General features: G+C 45.7%; 10 non-coding genes across 10 annotated transcripts; 2 read left to right on the top strand and 8 right to left on the bottom strand.

Moving 5' to 3' along the window:
* Positions 1–1,820: 1,820 nt before the first annotated feature.
* Positions 1,821–1,893, bottom strand: trnav-aac (transfer RNA valine (anticodon AAC)). Its single transcript has one exon. It is a non-coding gene; the product is annotated as a tRNA-Val (tRNA).
* A 2,152-nt stretch (positions 1,894–4,045) lies between these two features.
* trnav-aac (transfer RNA valine (anticodon AAC)) lies at positions 4,046–4,118 on the bottom strand. Its single transcript has one exon. It is a non-coding gene; the product is annotated as a tRNA-Val (tRNA).
* A 2,152-nt stretch (positions 4,119–6,270) lies between these two features.
* On the bottom strand, positions 6,271–6,343 carry trnav-aac (transfer RNA valine (anticodon AAC)). The gene has a single exon. It is a non-coding gene; the product is annotated as a tRNA-Val (tRNA).
* Positions 6,344–8,740: 2,397 nt separating this feature from the next.
* Positions 8,741–8,813, bottom strand: trnav-aac (transfer RNA valine (anticodon AAC)). The gene has a single exon. It is a non-coding gene; the product is annotated as a tRNA-Val (tRNA).
* An 846-nt stretch (positions 8,814–9,659) lies between these two features.
* On the top strand, positions 9,660–9,749 carry trnap-ugg (transfer RNA proline (anticodon UGG)). Its single transcript is given in 2 exon segments — positions 9,660–9,695; positions 9,714–9,749. It is a non-coding gene; the product is annotated as a tRNA-Pro (tRNA).
* Positions 9,750–11,209: 1,460 nt separating this feature from the next.
* trnav-aac (transfer RNA valine (anticodon AAC)) lies at positions 11,210–11,282 on the bottom strand. Its single transcript has one exon. It is a non-coding gene; the product is annotated as a tRNA-Val (tRNA).
* A 2,152-nt stretch (positions 11,283–13,434) lies between these two features.
* On the bottom strand, positions 13,435–13,507 carry trnav-aac (transfer RNA valine (anticodon AAC)). Its single transcript has one exon. It is a non-coding gene; the product is annotated as a tRNA-Val (tRNA).
* A 2,396-nt stretch (positions 13,508–15,903) lies between these two features.
* trnav-aac (transfer RNA valine (anticodon AAC)) lies at positions 15,904–15,976 on the bottom strand. Its single transcript has one exon. It is a non-coding gene; the product is annotated as a tRNA-Val (tRNA).
* Positions 15,977–16,822: 846 nt separating this feature from the next.
* trnap-ugg (transfer RNA proline (anticodon UGG)) lies at positions 16,823–16,912 on the top strand. Its single transcript is given in 2 exon segments — positions 16,823–16,858; positions 16,877–16,912. It is a non-coding gene; the product is annotated as a tRNA-Pro (tRNA).
* Positions 16,913–18,372: 1,460 nt separating this feature from the next.
* Positions 18,373–18,445, bottom strand: trnav-aac (transfer RNA valine (anticodon AAC)). The gene has a single exon. It is a non-coding gene; the product is annotated as a tRNA-Val (tRNA).
* Positions 18,446–19,630: the final 1,185 nt, after the last annotated feature.

The following is a 19,630-nucleotide window of genomic DNA, read 5'->3' as shown; positions in this document are numbered from 1 at the left end:
ACCCTAGGCCTTTTCTCATTTAATCTCTCCTGACTTGCACCCTGTCAGAGCGCTTTCCTGTTGTTCTGTTTGCTCCCACCAGGATTTGACTTGGTTAAAACGTCCGACATTTCTAACCCGTCCCGGTTTTAATGAAAGGTGATGGTGAAAGACAAGCTTTGTTGTCCTGTCGACAAATTCCGCCTGACTCGCTGAGTTGTTCCAGTATCTTCCGCAGATGTTGGATCAAATTTCGATGGCTATAACAGCGTGCTTCTATGACATCTCTGGGGGTCGTTGGTCTAGGGGTATGATTCTCGCTTTGGGTGTCGTGGTTTCGAAACTTGCGGGAGGTCCCGGGTTCAAATCCCGGACGAGCCCTTTGATAAGGTTTTCTGTTGGTCAGGCGATATGTTTTCTTCATTTCTTTGCGGCTCATTCGGCGGGATTCATTCACATTGGGTTTGCTTTGAGAAGCTGAGCTCACACGGCAGGGAACCAATAGGTTCGCGAGACAATCGGGACATTGTCTAAAAGCTTGTCTATGTGTGGACATTCGCTTACCTTTATTGACTTATTCCAGTAGATTCAGGCAGCTCTCTGTATGTTTCATTTTATTCAGTTCAACAACATCAGACTGTGTAATCTCTCTTCTCCCTCCACCATCTGTTTATTTCCATCAAGTTATTTTCATTCCTTCCATTGGCATGTTTTACCCTCAGCATTGCCCCCCTCCCCTCAGCCCATACCATCCTACTTGAGCAATCTGATCCCTGTCGCCAATTGTTCGCTGACACACTGCTTACTTTGTTCTGCTATTAACACATTCTGATCTCTTGAGGCGCCACTATCAGCACCTTTGTTAGCCTTGATTAGCCTCATTTACATTCCCTTTTTCTTTCTGTCCGAGACATTTTCGTCATTTTCCACCTATTGCTGACCACTCTATCGAGGCCCAATAGGACACGCCAACCCCGCCCCATCCACATTTGTCTGAATCTGACCCCATTTCCAGTTCTGCAGCTTTGACAAAGAGTCACCCAGGCCCGGAACGACCGCTCCCATCTCGCTCCACAGAGGCCGTCAGTCCTGCTGAGATTGTCCAGTATGTTCTGTTTTTGTTTCAGAATGAAGCATCCGCAGTAAGTTGCATTTGTCGTTCATTTAAAAATGTTTGAGATGGTGAATAAGTAGGTTTATCTGCATTTGTAAATGCATGAAATTCTGTTGTGGATGAACTAGCTCCGCATATCCAAAATAAGAAGGTCCTTTTCTTCTCATTGCCTGTCGAAAATTCAGTGCTTGTGACTTAATGTGGAATTTATTTTGGTGGCTCATGAGAGACTAATCCTCATAATCCTCGAACATACGAGATGGGGGAACACAAGTACTTTGTGCAAACATTCCTCACACAACATGAGAAGCACTTGATGTTTCTACCCGGTATGGCCCCGGGGACCTTTCGCGTGTTAGGGGAATGTGCTAACCACTACACTACAGAAACCGCTGGCGGTGCAGTAATCAATGGACTTGTGCAATGTTCAACCTCACTGTGTGCCTGCAGATTCTCATGGTTCGTCTGAGAGGCCATGTCACTTATTACAAGAAGACAGCCGTTTCTTTAAAACCGATGTCTCAACTTATAAAACAATCAGGAATCGAACTTTACAGACCTGAAGATAAGTTATATTTTGCTTCAAGTGGAAGTTAAATTGAGAATGCAGGGCTTTCGTAAATAACCACAACCAGGCGGGTGCATGCATTTTGCTATTCCTCGTTGATGAAGACCAGTTACGAGATTGCGGCAATAGTCAGCAACAGACTAAACTGGAAGTACGAGATGTTTCTGCCCGGTTTCGAACCGGGGACCTTTCGTGTGTTAGGCGAATGTGATAACCACTACACTACAGAAACAGCTGGCAATCAACGGACGTGTACAATGTGCAACCTCACTGTGTTGCTGCAGATTCGCATGGTGAGGCTGAGAGGCTAGGCCACTTATTACAAGACGACTGCTGTTTCTTTCAAAAACAGATGTTTCAACATATAAAACCACGAGATGTAGAAATTAGATCGAACTTAACATGATCTGCGTTAACTTCACAGGGACGTGACCCATCTAATCCACAGAGCCAAAGTGGAGAATTGAACTGACTGGAGAGTTGCATCTTAACGCTGACCTTCCGGACCTCGGCCTCCTGAAATGTTCCAAAGAAGCTCAACAAACACTCGAGGAACAGCAGCGCATCTTTCCACTGGGCTCAATACAGCTTTCACACTCATAGTGTGTGCAACAGTCTCACACTGTAAATGTTGCCCCCATTCTGTGTGTCCTTCCATCGCAGATTTGGGTTTGAATCTTGTTTCCACTTCTTCTTTGTATCCGAGCGGTAGTTGTTGAGAGCTGGCACAGACACAGCGGCTGGAATGGCCTCATACTGTGGTGTAATTATTCTCTCATTCGATGCTCACCTCACTCTGTGGCCAGGGAACCCTAGGCCTTTTCTCATTTAATCTCTCCTGACTTGCACCCTGTCAGACCGCTTTCCTGTTGTTCTGTTTGCTCCCACCAGGATTTGACTTGGTTAAAACGTCCGACATTTCTAACCCGTCCCGGTTTTAATGAAAGGTGATGGTGAAAGACAAGCTTTGTTGTCCTGTCGACAAATTCCGCCTGACTCGCTGAGTTGTTCCAGTATTTTCCGCAGATGTTAGATCGACTTTCGATGGCAATGACAGCGTGCTTCTGTTACTTTCCTGGGGCTCGTTGGTCTAGGGGTATGACATTCACTTACCTCTATTAACTAATTCCAGTTGATTCAGGCAGCCCTCTGTATGTTTCATTTTATTCAGTTCAACAACATCAGACTGTGTAATCTCTCTTCTCCCTCCACCATCTGTTTATTTCCATCAAGTTGTTTTCATTCCTTCCATTGGTATGTTTTACCCTCAGCATTGCCCCCCTCCCCCCAGCCCATACCATCCTACTTGAGCAACCCTGTCGCCAATTGTTCGCTGACACACTGCTTACTTTGTTCTGCTATTAACACATTCTGATCTCTTGAGGCGCCACTATCAGCACCTTTGTTAGCCTTGATTAGCCTCATTTACATTCCCTTTTTCTTTCTGTCCGAGACATTTTCGTCATTTTCCACCTATTGCTGACCACTCTATCGAGGCCCAATAGGGCACGCCAACCCCGCCCCATCCACATTTGTCTGAATCTGACCCCATTTCCAGTTCTCCAGCTTTGACAAAGAGTCACCCAGGCCCGGAACGACCGCTGCCATCTCGCTCCAGAGAGGCCGTCAGTCCTGCTGAGATTGTCCAGTATGTTCTGTTTTTGTTTCAGAATGAAGCATCCGCAGTAAGTTGCATTTGTCGTTCATTTAGACATGTTTGAGATGGTGAATAAGTAGGTTTATCTGCATTTGTAAATGCATGAAATTCTGTTGTGGATGAACTAGCTCCGCATATCCAAAATAAGAAGGTCCTTTTCTTCTCATTGCCTGTCGAAAATTCAGTGCTTGTGACTTAATGTGGAATTTATTTTGGTGGCTCATGAGAGACTAATCCTCATAATCCTCGAACATACGAGATGGGGGAACACAAGTACTTTGTGCAAACATTCCTCACACAACATGAGAAGCACTTGATGTTTCTACCCGGTATGGCCCCGGGGACCTTTCGCATGTTAGGGGAATGTGCTAACCACTACACTACAGAAACCGCTGGCGGTGCAGTAATCAATGGACTTGTGCAATGTTCAACCTCACTGTGTGCCTGCAGATTCTCATGGTTCGTCTGAGAGGCCATGTCACTTATTACAAGAAGACAGCCGTTTCTTTAAAACCGATGTCTCAACTTATAAAACAATCAGGAATCGAACTTTACAGACCTGAAGATAAGTTATATTTTGCTTCAAGTGGAAGTTAAATTGAGAATGCAGGGCTTTCGTAAATAACCACAACCAGACGGGTGCATGCATTTTGCTATTCCTCGTTGATGAAGACCAGTTACGAGATTGCGGCAATAGTCAGCAACAGACTGAACTGGAAGTACGAGATGTTTCTGCCCGGTTTCGAACCGGGGACCTTTCGTGTGTTAGGCGAATGTGATAACCACTACACTACAGAAACAGCTGGCAACCAACGGACGTGTACAATGTGCAACCTCACTGTGTTGCTGCAGATTCGCATGGTGAGGCTGAGAGGCTAGGCCACTTATTACAAGACGACTGCTGTTTCTTTCAAAAACAGATGTTTCAACATATAAAACCACGAGATGTAGAAATTAGATCGAACTTAACATGGTCTGCGTTAACTTCACAGGGACGTGACCCATCTAATCCACAGAGCCAAAGTGGAGAATTGAACTGACTGGAGAGTTGCATCTTAACGCTGACCTTCCGGACCTCGGCCTCCTGAAATGTTCCAAAGAAGCTCAACAAACACTCGAGGAACAGCAGCGCATCTTTCCACTGGGCTCAATACAGCTTTCACACTCATAGTGTGTGCAACAGTCTCACACTGTAAATGCTGCCCCCATTCTGTGTGTCCTTCCATCGCAGATTTGGGTTTGAATCTTGTTTCCACTTCTTCTTTGTATCCGAGCGGTAGTTGTTGAGAGCTGGCACAGACACAGCGGCTGGAATGGCCACATACTGTGGTGTAATTATTCTCTCATTCGATGCTCACCTCACTCTGTGGCCAGGGAACCCTAGGCCTTTTCTCATTTAATCTCTCCTGACTTGCACCCTGTCAGAGCGCTTTCCTGTTGTTCTGTTTACTCCCACCAGGATTTGACTTGGTTAAAACGTCCGACATTTCTAACCCGTCCCGGTTTTAATGAAAGGTGATGGTGAAAGACAAGCTTTGTTGTCCTGTCGACAAATTCCGCCTGACTCGCTGAGTTGTTCCAGTATTTTCCGCAGATGTTAGATCGACTTTCGATGGCAATAACAGCGTGCTTCTGTTACTTTCCCGGGGCTCGTTGGTCTAGGGGTATGACATTCACTTACCTCTATTAACTAATTCCAGTTGATTCAGGCAGCCCTCTGTATGTTTCATTTTATTCAGTTCAACAACATCAGACTGTGTAATCTCTCTTCTCCCTCCACCATCTGTTTATTTCCATCAAGTTATTTTCATTCCTTCCATTGGTATGTTTTACCCTCAGCATTGCCCCCCTCCCCCCAGCCCATACCATCCTACTTGAGCAACCCTGTCGCCAATTGTTCGCTGACACACTGCTTACTTTGTTCTGCTATTAACACATTCTGATCTCTTGAGGCGCCACTATCAGCACCTTTGTTAGCCTTGATTAGCCTCATTTACATTCCCTTTTTCTTTCTGTCCGAGACATTTTCGTCATTTTCCACCTATTGCTGACCACTCTATCGAGGCCCAATAGGGCACGCCAACCCCGCCCCATCCACATTTGTCTGAATCTGACCCCATTTCCAGTTCTCCAGCTTTGACAAAGAGTCACCCAGGCCCGGAACGACCGCTGCCATCTCGCTCCACAGAGGCTGTCAGTCCTGCTGAGATTGTCCAGTATGTTCTGTTTTTGTTTCAGAATGAAGCATCCGCAGTAAGTTGCATTTGTCGTTCATTTAGACATGTTTGAGATGGTGAATATGTATGTTTATCTGCATTTGTAAATGCATGAAATTCTGTTGTGGATGAACTAGCTCCGAATATCCAAAATAAGAAGGTCCTTTTCTTCTCATTGCCTGTCGAAAATTCAGTGCTTGTGACTTAATGTGGAATTTATTTTGGTGGCTCATGAGAGACTAATCCTCATAATCCTCGAACATACGAGATGGGGGAACACAAGTACTTTGTGCAAACATTCCTCACACAACATGAGAAGCACTTGATGTTTCTACCCGGTATGGCCCCGGGGACCTTTCGCATGTTAGGGGAATGTGCTAACCACTACACTACAGAAACCGCTGGCGGTGCAGTAATCAATGGACTTGTGCAATGTTCAACCTCACTGTGTGCCTGCAGATTCTCATGGTTCGTCTGAGAGGCCATGTCACTTATTACAAGAAGACAGCCGTTTCTTTAAAACCGATGTCTCAACTTATAAAACAATCAGGAATCGAACTTTACAGACCTGAAGATAAGTTATGTTTTGCTTGAAGTGGAAGTTAAATTGAGAATGCAGGGCTTTCGCAAATAACCACAACCAGACGGGTGCATGCCTTTTGCTATTCCTCGTTGATGAAGACCAGTTACGAGACTGCGGCAATAGTCAGCAACAGACTAAACTGGAAGTACGAGATGTTTCTGCCCGGTTTCGAACCGGGGACCTTTCGCGTGTTAGGCGAATGTGATAACCACTACACTACAGAAACAGCTGGCAACCAACGGACGTGTACAATGTGCAACCTCACTGTGTTGCTGCAGATTCGCATGGTGAGGCTGAGAGGCTAGGCCACTTATTACAAGACGACTGCTGTTTCTTTCAAAAACAGATGTTTCAACATATAAAACCACGAGATGTAGAAATTAGATCGAACTTAACATGATCTGCGTTAACTTCACAGGGACGTGACCCATCTAATCCACAGAGCTAAAGTGGAGAATTGAACTGACTGGAGAGCTGCATCTTAACGCTGACCTTCCGGACCTCGGCCTCCTGAAATGTTCCAAAGAAGCTCAACAAACACTCGAGGAACAGCAGCGCATCTTTCCACTGGGCTCAATACAGCTTTCACACTCATAGTGTGTGCAACCGTCTCACACTGTAAATGCTGCCCCCATTCTGTGTGTACGACCATCGCAGATTTGGGTTTGAATCTTGTTTCCACTTCTTCTTTGTATCCGGGCGGTAGTTGTTGAGAGCTGGCACAGACACAGCGGCTGGAATGGCCTCATACTGTGGTGTAATTATTCTCTCATTCGATGCTCACCTCACTCTGTGGCCAGGGAACCCTCGGCCTTTTCTCATTTAATCTCTCCTGACTTGCACCCTGTCAGAGCGCTTTCCTGTTGTTCTGTTTGCTCCCACCAGGATTTGACTTGGTTAAAACGTCCGACATTTCTAACCCGTCCCGGTTTTAATGAAAGGTGATGGTGAAAGACAAGCTTTGTTGTCCTGTCGACAAATTCCGCCTGACTCGCTGAGTTGTTCCAGTATCTTCCGCAGATGTTGGATCAAATTTCGATGGCTATAACAGCGTGCTTCTATGACATCTCTGGGGATCGTTGGTCTAGGGGTATGATTCTCGCTTTGGGTGTCGTGGTTTCGAAAGTTGCGGGAGGTCCCGGGTTCAAATCCCGGACGAGCCCTTTGATAAGGTTTTCTGTTGGTCAGGCGATATGTTTTCTTCATTTCTTTGCGGCTCATTCGGCGGGATTCATTCACATTGGGTTTGCTTTGAGAAGCTGAGCTCACACGACAGGGAACCAAAAAGTTCGCGAGACAATCGGGACATTGTCTAAAAGCTTGTCTATGTGTGGACATTCGCTTACCTTTATTGACTTATTCCAGTAGATTCAGGCAGCTCTCTGTATGTTTCATTTTATTCAGTTCAACAACATCAGACTGTGTAATCTCTCTTCTCCCTCCACCATCTGTTTATTTCCATCAAGTTATTTTCATTCCTTCCATTGGCATGTTTTACCCTCAGCATTGCCCCCCTCCCCTCAGCCCATACCATCCTACTTGAGCAATCTGATCCCTGTCGCCAATTGTTCGCTGACACACTGCTTACTTTGTTCTGCTATTAACACATTCTGATCTCTTGAGGCGCCACTATCAGCACCTTTGTTAGCCTTGATTAGCCTCATTTACATTCCCTTTTTCTTTCTGTCCGAGACATTTTCGTCATTTTCCACCTATTGCTGACCACTCTATCGAGGCCCAATAGGGCACGCCAACCCCGCCCCATCCACATTTGTCTGAATCTGACCCCATTTCCAGTTCTCCAGCTTTGACAAAGAGTCACCCAGGCCCGGAACGACCGCTGCCATCTCGCTCCACAGAGGCCGTCAGTCCTGCTGAGATTGTCCAGTATGTTCTGTTTTTGTTTCAGAATGAAGCATCCGCAGTAAGTTGCATTTGTCGTTCATTTAGACATGTTTGAGATGGTGAATAAGTAAGTTTATCTGCATTTGTAAATGCATGAAATTCTGTTGTGGATGAACTAGCTCCGCATATCCAAAATAAGAAGGTCCTTTTCTTCTCATTGCCTGTCGAAAATTCAGTGCTTGTGACTTAATGTGGAATTTATTTTGGTGGCTCATGAGAGACTAATCCTCATAATCCTCGAACATACGAGATGGGGGAACACAAGTACTTTGTGCAAACATTCCTCACACAACATGAGAAGCACTTGATGTTTCTACCCGGTATGGCCCCGGGGACCTTTCGCATGTTAGGGGAATGTGCTAACCACTACACTACAGAAACCGCTGGCGGTGCAGTAATCAATGGACTTGTGCAATGTTCAACCTCACTGTGTGCCTGCAGATTCTCATGGTTCGTCTGAGAGGCCATGTCACTTATTACAAGAAGACAGCCGTTTCTTTAAAACCGATGTCTCAACTTATAAAACAATCAGGAATCGAACTTTACAGACCTGAAGATAAGTTATGTTTTGCTTGAAGTGGAAGTTAAATTGAGAATGCAGGGCTTTCGTAAATAACCACAACCAGACGGGTGCATGCCTTTTGCTATTCCTCTTTGATGAAGACCAGTTACGAGACTGCGGCAATAGTCAGCAACAGACTAAACTGGAAGTACGAGATGTTTCTGCCCGGTTTCGAACCGGGGACCTTTCGCGTGTTAGGCGAATGTGATAACCACTACACTACAGAAACAGCTGACAATCAACGGACGTGTACAATGTGCAACCTCGCTGTGTTGCTGCAGATTCGCATGGTGAGGCTGAGAGGCTAGGCCACTTATTACAAGACGACTGCTGTTTCTTTCAAAAACAGATGTTTCAACATATAAAACCACGAGATGTAGAAATTAGATCGAACTTAACATGATCTGCGTTAACTTCACAGGGACGTGACCCATCTAATCCACAGAGCCAAAGTGGAGAATTGAACTGACTGGAGAGCTGCATCTTAACGCTGACCTTCCGGACCTCGGCCTCCTGAAATGTTCCAAAGAAGCTCAACAAACACTCGAGGAACAGCAGCGCATCTTTCCACTGGGCTCAATACAGCTTTCACACTCATAGTGTGTGCAACCGTCTCACACTGTAAATGCTGCCCCCATTCTGTGTGGACTACCATCGCAGATTTGGGTTTGAATCTTGTTTCCACTTCTTCTTTGTATCCGGGCGGTAGTTGTTGAGAGCTGGCACAGACACAGCGGCTGGAATGGCCTCATACTGTGGTGTAATTATTCTCTCATTCGATGCTCACCTCACTCTGTGGCCAGGGAACCCGAGGCCTTTTCTCATTTAATCTCTCCTGACTTGCACCCTGTCAGAGCGCTTTCCTGTTGTTCTGTTTGCTCCCACCAGGAATTGACTTGGTTAAAACGTCCGACATTTCTAACCCGTCCCGGTTTTAATGAAAGGTGATGGTGAAAGACAAGCTTTGTTGTCCTGTCGACAAATTCCGCCTGACTCGCTGAGTTGTTCCAGTATCTTCCGCAGATGTTGGATCAAATTTCGATGGCTATAACAGCGTGCTTCTATGACATCTATGGGCTCGTTGGTCTAGGGGTATGATTCTCGCTTTGGGTGTCGTGGTTTCGAAACTTGCGGGAGGTCCCGGGTTCAAATCCCGGACGAGCCCTTTGATAAGTTTTTCTGTTGGTCAGGCGATATGTTTTCTTCATTTCTTTGCGGCTCATTCTGCGGGATTCATTCACATTGGGTTTGCTTTGAGAAGCTGAGCTCACACGGCAGGGAACCAATAGGTTCGCGAGACAATCGGGACATTGTCTAAAAGCTTGTCTATGTGTGGACATTCGCTTACCTTTATTGACTTATTCCAGTAGATTCAGGCAGCTCTCTGTATGTTTCATTTTATTCAGTTCAACAACATCAGACTGTGTAATCTCTCTTCTCCCTCCACCATCTGTTTATTTCCATCAAGTTATTTTCATTCCTTCCATTGGCATGTTTTACCCTCAGCATTGCCCCCCTCCCCTCAGCCCATACCATCCTACTTGAGCAATCTGATCCCTGTCGCCAATTGTTCGCTGACACACTGCTTACTTTGTTCTGCTATTAACACATTCTGATCTCTTGAGGCGCCACTATCAGCACCTTTGTTAGCCTTGATTAGCCTCATTTACATTCCCTTTTTCTTTCTGTCCGAGACATTTTCGTCATTTTCCACCTATTGCTGACCACTCTATCGAGGCCCAATAGGGCACGCCAACCCCGCCCCATCCACATTTGTCTGAATCTGACCCCATTTCCAGTTCTGCAGCTTTGACAAAGAGTCACCCAGGCCCGGAACGACCGCTGCCATCTCGCTCCACAGAGGCCGTCAGTCCTGCTGAGATTGTCCAGTATGTTCTGTTTTTGTTTCAGAATGAAGCATCCGCAGTAAGTTGCATTTGTCGTTCATTTAGACATGTTTGAGATGGTGAATAAGTAGGTTTATCTGCATTTGTAAATGCATGAAATTCTGTTGTGGATGAACTAGCTCCGCATATCCAAAATAAGAAGGTCCTTTTCTTCTCATTGCCTGTCGAAAATTCAGTGCTTGTGACTTAATGTGGAATTTATTTTGGTGGCTCATGAGAGACTAATCCTCATAATCCTCGAACATACGAGATGGGGGAACACAAGTACTTTGTGCAAACATTCCTCACACAACATGAGAAGCACTTGATGTTTCTACCCGGTATGGCCCCGGGGACCTTTCGCGTGTTAGGGGAATGTGCTAACCACTACACTACAGAAACCGCTGGCGGTGCAGTAATCAATGGACTTGTGCAATGTTCAACCTCACTGTGTGCCTGCAGATTCTCATGGTTCGTCTGAGAGGCCATGTCACTTATTACAAGAAGACAGCCGTTTCTTTAAAACCGATGTCTCAACTTATAAAACAATCAGGAATCGAACTTTACAGACCTGAAGATAAGTTATATTTTGCTTCAAGTGGAAGTGAAATTGAGAATGCAGGGCTTTCGTAAATAACCACAACCAGACGGGTGCATGCATTTTGCTCTTCCTCGTTGATGAAGACCAGTTACGAGATTGCGGCAATAGTCAGCAACAGACTAAACTGGAAGTACGAGATGTTTCTGCCCGGTTTCGAACCGGGGACCTTTCGTGTGTTAGGCGAATGTGATAACCACTACACTACAGAAACAGCTGGCAATCAACGGACGTGTACAATGTGCAACCTCACTGTGTTGCTGCAGATTCGCATGGTGAGGCTGAGAGGCTAGGCCAATTATTACAAGGCGACTGCTGTTTCTTTCAAAAACAGATGTTTCAACATATAAAACCACGAGATGTAGAAATTAGATCGAACTTAACATGATCTGCGTTAACTTCACAGGGACGTGACCCATCTAATCCACAGAGCCAAAGTGGAGAATTGAACTGACTGGAGAGTTGCATCTTAACGCTGACCTTCCGGACCTCGGCCTCCTGAAATGTTCCAAAGAAGCTCAACAAACACTCGAGGAACAGCAGCGCATCTTTCCACTGGGCTCAATACAGCTTTCACACTCATAGTGTGTGCAACAGTCTCACACTGTAAATGCTGCCCCCATTCTGTGTGTCCTTCCATCGCAGATTTGGGTTTGAATCTTGTTTCCACTTCTTCTTTGTATCCGAGCGGTAGTTGTTGAGAGCTGGCACAGACACAGCGGCTGGAATGGCCTCATACTGTGGTGTAATTATTCTCTCATTCGATGCTCACCTCACTCTGTGGCCAGGGAACCCTAGGCCTTTTCTCATTTAATCTCTCCTGACTTGCAGCCTGTCAGAGCGCTTTCCTGTTGTTCGTTTTACTCCCACCAGGATTTGACTTGGTTAAAACGTCCGACATTTCTAACCCGTCCCGGTTTTAATGAAAGGTGATGGTGAAAGACAAGCTTTGTTGTCCTGTCGACAAATTCCGCCTGACTCGCTGAGTTGTTCCAGTATTTTCCGCAGATGTTAGATCGACTTTCGATGGCAATAACAGCGTGCTTCTGTTGCTTTCCCGGGGCTCGTTGTTCGAGGGGTATGACATTCACTTACCTCTATTGACTAATTCCAGTTGATTCAGGCAGCCCTCTGTATGTTTCATTTTATTCAGTTCAACAACATCAGACTGTGTAATCTCTCTTCTCCCTCCACCATCTGTTTATTTCCATCAAGTTATTTTCATTCCTTCCATTGGTATGTTTTACCCTCAGCATTGCCCCCCTCCCCCCAGCCCATACCATCCTACTTGAGCAACCCTGTCGCCAATTGTTCGCTGACACACTGCTTACTTTGTTCTGCTATTAACACATTCTGATCTCTTGAGGCGCCACTATCAGCACCTTTGTTAGCCTTGATTAGCCTCATTTACATTCCCTTTTCCTTTCTGTCCGAGACATTTTCGTCATTTTCCACCTATTGCTGACCACTCTATCGAGGCCCAATAGGGCACGCCAACCCCGCCCCATCCACATTTGTCTGAATCTGACCCCATTTCCAGTTCTCCAGCTTTGACAAAGAGTCACCCAGGCCCGGAACGACCGCTGCCATCTCGCTCCAGAGAGGCCGTCAGTCCTGCTGAGATTGTCAAGTATGTTCTGTTTTTGTTTCAGAATGAAGCATCCGCAGTAAGTTGCATTTGTCGTTCATTTAGACATGTTTGAGATGGTGAATAAGTAGGTTTATCTGCATTTGTAAATGCATGAAATTCTGTTGTGGATGAACTAGCTCCGCATATCCAAAATAAGAAGGTCCTTTTCTTCTCATTGCCTGTCGAAAATTCAGTGCTTGTGACTTAATGTGGAATTTATTTTGGTGGCTCATGAGAGACTAATCCTCATAATCCTCGAACATACGAGATGGGGGAACACAAGTACTTTGTGCAAACATTCCTCACACAACATGAGAAGCACTTGATGTTTCTACCCGGTATGGCCCCGGGGACCTTTCGCATGTTAGGGGAATGTGCTAACCACTACACTACAGAAACCGCTGGCGGTGCAGTAATCAATGGACTTGTGCAATGTTCAACCTCACTGTGTGCCTGCAGATTCTCATGGTTCGTCTGAGAGGCCATGTCACTTATTACAAGAAGACAGCCGTTTCTTTAAAACCGATGTCTCAACTTATAAAACAATCAGGAATCGAACTTTACAGACCTGAAGATAAGTTATGTTTTGCTTGAAGTGGAAGTTAAATTGAGAATGCAGGGCTTTCGTAAATAACCACAACCAGACGGGTGCATGCATTTTGCTATTCCTCGTTGATGAAGACCAGTTACGAGACTGCGGCAATAGTCAGCAACAGACTAAACTGGAAGTACGAGATGTTTCTGCCCGGTCTCGAACCGGTGACCTTTCGCGTGTTAGGCGAATGTGATAACCACTACACTACAGAAACAGCTGGCAATCAACGGACGTGTACAATGTGCAACCTCACTGTGTTGCTGCAGATTCGCATGGTGAGGCTGAGAGGCTAGGCCACTTATTACAAGACGACTGCTGTTTCTTTCAAAAACAGATGTTTCAACATATAAAACCACGAGATGTAGAAATTAGATCGAACTTAACATGATCTGCGTTAACTTCACAGGGACGTGACCCATCTAATCCACAGAGCCAAAGTGGAGAATTGAACTGACTGGAGAGCTGCATCTTAACGCTGACCTTCCGGACCTCGGCCTCCTGAAATGTTCCAAAGAAGCTCAACAAACACTCGAGGAACAGCAGCGCATCTTTCCACTGGGCTCAATACAGCTTTCACACTCATAGTGTGTGCAACCGTCTCACACTGTAAATGCTGCCCCCATTCTGTGTGGACTACCATCGCAGATTTGGGTTTGAATCTTGTTTCCACTTCTTCTTTGTATCCGGGCGGTAGTTGTTGAGAGCTGGCACAGACACAGCGGCTGGAATGGCCTCATACTGTGGTGTAATTATTCTCTCATTCGATGCTCACCTCACTCTGTGGCCAGGGAACCCTAGGCCTTTTCTCATTTAATCTCTCCTGACTTGCACCCTGTCAGAGCGCTTTCCTGTTGTTCTGTTTACTCCCACCAGGATTTGACTTGGTTAAAACGTCCGACATTTCTAACCCGTCCCGGTTTTAATGAAAGGTGATGGTGAAAGACAAGCTTTGTTGTCCTGTCGACAAATTCCGCCTGACTCGCTGAGTTGTTCCAGTATCTTCCGCAGATGTTGGATCAAATTTCGATGGCTATAACAGCGTGCTTCTATGACATCTTTGGGCTCGTTGGTTTAGGGGTATGATTCTCGCTTTGGGTGTCGTGGTTTCGAAACTTGCGGGAGGTCCCGGGTTCAAATCCCGGACGCGCCCTTTGATAAGGTTTTCTGTTGGTCAGGCGATATGTTTTCTTCATTTCTTGGCGGCTCATTCGGCGGGATTCATTCACATTGGGTTTGCTTTGAGAAGCTGAGCTCACACGGCAGGGAACCAATAGGTTCGCGAGACAATCGGGACATTGTCTAAAAGCTTGTCTATGTGTGGACATTCGCTTACCTTTATTGACTTATTCCAGTAGATTCAGGCAGCTCTCTGTATGTTTCATTTTATTCAGTTCAACAACATCAGACTGTGTAATCTCTCTTCTCCCTCCACCATCTGTTTATTTCCATCAAGTTATTTTCATTCCTTCCATTGGCATGTTTTACCCTCAGCATTGCCCCCTTCCCCTCAGCCCATACCATCCTACTTGAGCAATCTGATCCCTGTCGCCAATTGTTCGCTGACACACTGCTTACTTTGTTCTGCTATTAACACATTCTGATCTCTTGAGGCGCCACTATCAGCACCTTTGTTAGCCTTGATTAGCCTCATTTACATTCCCTTTTTCTTTCTGTCCGAGACATTTTCGTCATTTTCCACCTATTGCTGACCACTCTATCGAGGCCCAATAGGGCACGCCAACCCCGCCCCATCCACATTTGTCTGAATCTGACCCCATTTCCAGTTCTGCAGCTTTGACAAAGAGTCACCCAGGCCCGGAACGACCGCTGCCATCTCGCTCCACAGAAGCCGTCAGTCCTGCTGAGATTGTCCAGTATGTTCTGTTTTTGTTTCAGAATGAAGCATCCGCAGTAAGTTGCATTTGTCGTTCATTTAGACATGTTTGAGATGGTGAATAAGTAGGTTTATCTGCATTTGTAAATGCATGAAATTCTGTTGTGGATGAACTAGCTCCGCATATCCAAAATAAGAAGGTCCTTTTCTTCTCATTGCCTGTCGAAAATTCAGTGCTTGTGACTTAATGTGGAATTTATTTTGGTGGCTCATGAGAGACTAATCCTCATAATCCTCGAACATACGAGATGGGGGAACACAAGTACTTTGTGCAAACATTCCTCACACAACATGAGAAGCACTTGATGTTTCTACCCGGTATGGCCCCGGGGACCTTTCGCGTGTTAGGGGAATGTGCTAACCACTACACTACAGAAACCGCTGGCGGTGCAGTAATCAATGGACTTGTGCAATGTTCAACCTCACTGTGTGCCTGCAGATTCTCATGGTTCGTCTGAGAGGCCATGTCACTTATTACAAGAAGACAGCCGTTTCTTTAAAACCGATGTCTCAACTTATAAAACAATCAGGAATCGAACTTTACAGACCTGAAGATAAGTTATATTTTGCTTCAAGTGGAAGTGAAATTGAGAATGCAGGGCTTTCGTAAATAACCACAACCAGACGGGTGCATGCATTTTGCTATTCCTCGTTGATGAAGACCAGTTACGAGATTGCGGCAATAGTCAGCAACAGACTAAACTGGAAGTACAAGATGTTTCTGCCAGGTTTCGAACCGGGGACCGTTCGTGTGTTAGGCGAATGTGATAACCACTACACTACAGAAACAGCTGGCAATCAACGGACGTGTACAATGTGCAACCTCACTGTGTTGCTGCAGATTCGCATGGTGAGGCTGAGAGGCTAGGCCACTTATTACAAGACGACTGCTGTTTCTTTCAAAAACAGATGTTTCAACATATAAAACCACGAGATGTAGAAATTAGATCGAACTTAACATGATCTGCGTTAACTTCACAGGGACGTGACCCATCTAATCCACAGAGCCAAAGTGGAGAATTGAACTGACTGGAGAGCTGCATCTTAACGCTGACCTTCCGGACCTCGGCCTCCTGAAATGTTCCAAAGAAGCTCAACAAACACTCGAGGAACAGCAGCGCATCTTTCCACTGGGCTCAATACAGCTTTCACACTCATAGTGTGTGCAACCGTCTCACACTGTAAATGCTGCCCCCATTCTGTGTGGACTACCATCGCAGATTTGGGTTTGAATCTTGTTTCCACTTCTTCTTTGTATCCGGGCGGTAGTTGTTGAGAGCTGGCACAGACACAGCGGCTGGAATGGCCTCATACTGTGGTGTAATTATTCTCTCATTCGATGCTCACCTCACTCTGTGGCCAGGGAACCCGAGGCCTTTTCTCATTTAATCTCTCCTGACTTGCACCCTGTCAGAGCGCTTTCCTGTTGTTCTGTTTGCTCCCACCAGGATTTGACTTGGTTAAAACGTCCGACATTTCTAACCCGTCCCGGTTTTAATGAAAGGTGATGGTGAAAGACAAGCTTTGTTGTCCTGTCGACAAATTCCGCCTGACTCGCTGAGTTGTTCCAGTATCTTCCGCAGATGTTGGATCAAATTTCGATGGCTATAACAGCGTGCTTCTATGACATCTTTGGGCTCGTTGGTCTAGGGGTATGATTCTCGCTTTGGGTGTCGTGGTTTCGAAACTTGCGGGAGGTCCCGGGTTCAAATCCCGGACGAGCCCTTTGATAACGTTTTCTGTTGGTCAGGCGATATGTTTTCTTCATTTCTTTGCGGCTCATTCGGCGGGATTCATTCACATTGGGTTTGCTTTGAGAAGCTGAGCTCACACGGCAGGGAACCAATAGGTTCGCGAGACAATCGGGACATTGTCTAAAAGCTTGTCTATGTGTGGACATTCGCTTACCTTTATTGACTTATTCCAGTAGATTCAGGCAGCTCTCTGTATGTTTCATTTTATTCAGTTCAACAACATCAGACTGTGTAATCTCTCTTCTCCCTCCACCATCTGTTTATTTCCATCAAGTTATTTTCATTCCTTCCATTGGCATGTTTTACCCTCAGCATTGCCCCCCTCCCCTCAGCCCATACCATCCTACTTGAGCAATCTGATCCCTGTCGCCAATTGTTCGCTGACACACTGCTTACTTTGTTCTGCTATTAACACATTCTGATCTCTTGAGGCGCCACTATCAGCACCTTTGTTAGCCTTGATTAGCCTCATTTACATTCCCTTTTTCTTTCTGTCCGAGACATTTTCGTCATTTTCCACCTATTGCTGACCACTCTATCGAGGCCCAATAGGGCACGCCAACCCCGCCCCATCCACATTTGTCTGAATCTGACCCCATTTCCAGTTCTGCAGCTTTGACAAAGAGTCACCCAGGCCCGGAACGACCGCTGCCATCTCGCTCCACAGAGGCCGTCAGTCCTGCTGAGATTGTCCAGTATGTTCTGTTTTTGTTTCAGAATGAAGCATCCGCAGTAAGTTGCATTTGTCGTTCATTTAGACATGTTTGAGATGGTGAATAAGTAGGTTTATCTGCATTTGTAAATGCATGAAATTCTGTTGTGGATGAACTAGCTCCGCATATCCAAAATAAGAAGGTCCTTTTCTTCTCATTGCCTGTCGAAAATTCAGTGCTTGTGACTTAATGTGGAATTTATTTTGGTGGCTCATGAGAGACTAATCCTCATAATCCTCGAACATACGAGATGGGGGAACACAAGTACTTTGTGCAAACATTCCTCACACAACATGAGAAGCACTTGATGTTTCTACCCGGTATGGCCCCGGGGACCTTTCGCGTGTTAGGGGAATGTGCTAACCACTACACTACAGAAACTGCTGGCGGTGCAGTAATCAATGGACTTGTGCAATGTTCAACCTCACTGTGTGCCTGCAGATTCTCATGGTTCGTCTGAGAGGCCATGTCACTTATTACAAGAAGACAGCCGTTTCTTTAAAACCGATGTCTCAACTTATAAAACAATCAGGAATCGAACTTTACAGACCTGAAGATAAGTTATATTTTGCTTCAAGTGGAAGTGAAATTGAGAATGCAGGGCTTTCGTAAATAACCACAACCAGACGGGTGCATGCATTTTGCTATTCCTCGTTGATGAAGACCAGTTACGAGATTGCGGCAATAGTCAGCAACAGACTAAACTGGAAGTACAAGATGTTTTTGCCCGGTTTCGAACCGGGGACCTTTCGTGTGTTAGGCGAATGTGATAACCACTACACTACAGAAACAGCTGGCAATCAACGGACGTGTACAATGTGCAACCTCACTGTGTTGCTGCAGATTCGCATGGTGAGGCTGAGAGGCTAGGCCACTTATTACAAGACGACTGCTGTTTCTTTCAAAAACAGATGTTTCAACATATAAAACCACGAGATGTAGAAATTAGATCGAACTTAACATGATCTGCGTTAACTTCACAGGGACGTGACCCATCTAATCCACAGAGCCAAAGTGGAGAATTGAACTGACTGGAGAGTTCCATCTTAACGCTGACCTTCCGGACCTCGGCCTCCTGAAATGTTCCAAAGAAGCTCAACAAACACTCGAGGAACAGCAGCGCATCTTTCCACTGGGCTCACTACAGCTTTCACACTCATAGTGTGTGCAACAGTCTCACACTGTAAATGCTGCCCCCATTCTGTGTGTCCTTCCATCGCAGATTTGGGTTTGAATCTTGTTTCCACTTCTTCTTTGTATCCGAGCGGTAGTTGTTGAGAGCTGGCACAGACACAGCGGCTGGAATGGCCTCATACTGTGGTGTAATTATTCTCTCATTCGATGCTCACCTCACTCTGTGGCCAGGGAACCCTAGGCCTTTTCTCATTTAATCTCTCCTGACTTGCACCCTGTCAGAGCGCTTTCCTGTTGTTCTGTTTGCTCCCACCAGGATTTGACTTAGTTAAAACGTCCGACATTTCTAACCCGTCCCGGTTTTAATGAAAGGTGATGGTGAAAGACAAGCTTTGTTGTCCTGTCGACAAATTCCGCCTGACTCGCTGAGTTGTTCCAGTATTTTCCGCAGATGTTAGATCGACTTTCGATGGCAATAACAGCGTGCTTCTGTTACTTTCCCGGGGCTCGTTAGTCTAGGGGTATGACATTCACTTACCTCTATTGACTAATTCCAGTTGATTCAGGCAGCCCTCTGTATGTTTCATTTTATTCAGTTCAACAACATCAGACTGTGTAATCTCTCTTCTCCCTCCACCATCTGTTTATTTCCATCAAGTTATTTTCATTCCTTCCATTGGTATGTTTTACCCTCAGCATTGCCCCCCTCCCCCCAGCCCATACCATCCTACTTGAGCAACCCTGTCGCCAATTGTTCGCTGACACACTGCTTACTTTGTTCTGCTATTAACACATTCTGATCTCTTGAGGCGCCACTATCAGCACCTTTGTTAGCCTTGATT

This window comes from Scyliorhinus torazame, chromosome 5 (assembly GCF_047496885.1).
Source record: "Scyliorhinus torazame isolate Kashiwa2021f chromosome 5, sScyTor2.1, whole genome shotgun sequence".
NCBI lineage: Eukaryota > Metazoa > Chordata > Chondrichthyes > Carcharhiniformes > Scyliorhinidae > Scyliorhinus > Scyliorhinus torazame.
The sequence above is the reverse complement of the archived record's forward strand: the minus strand, read 5'-3'. Positions and strand labels throughout refer to the sequence as shown.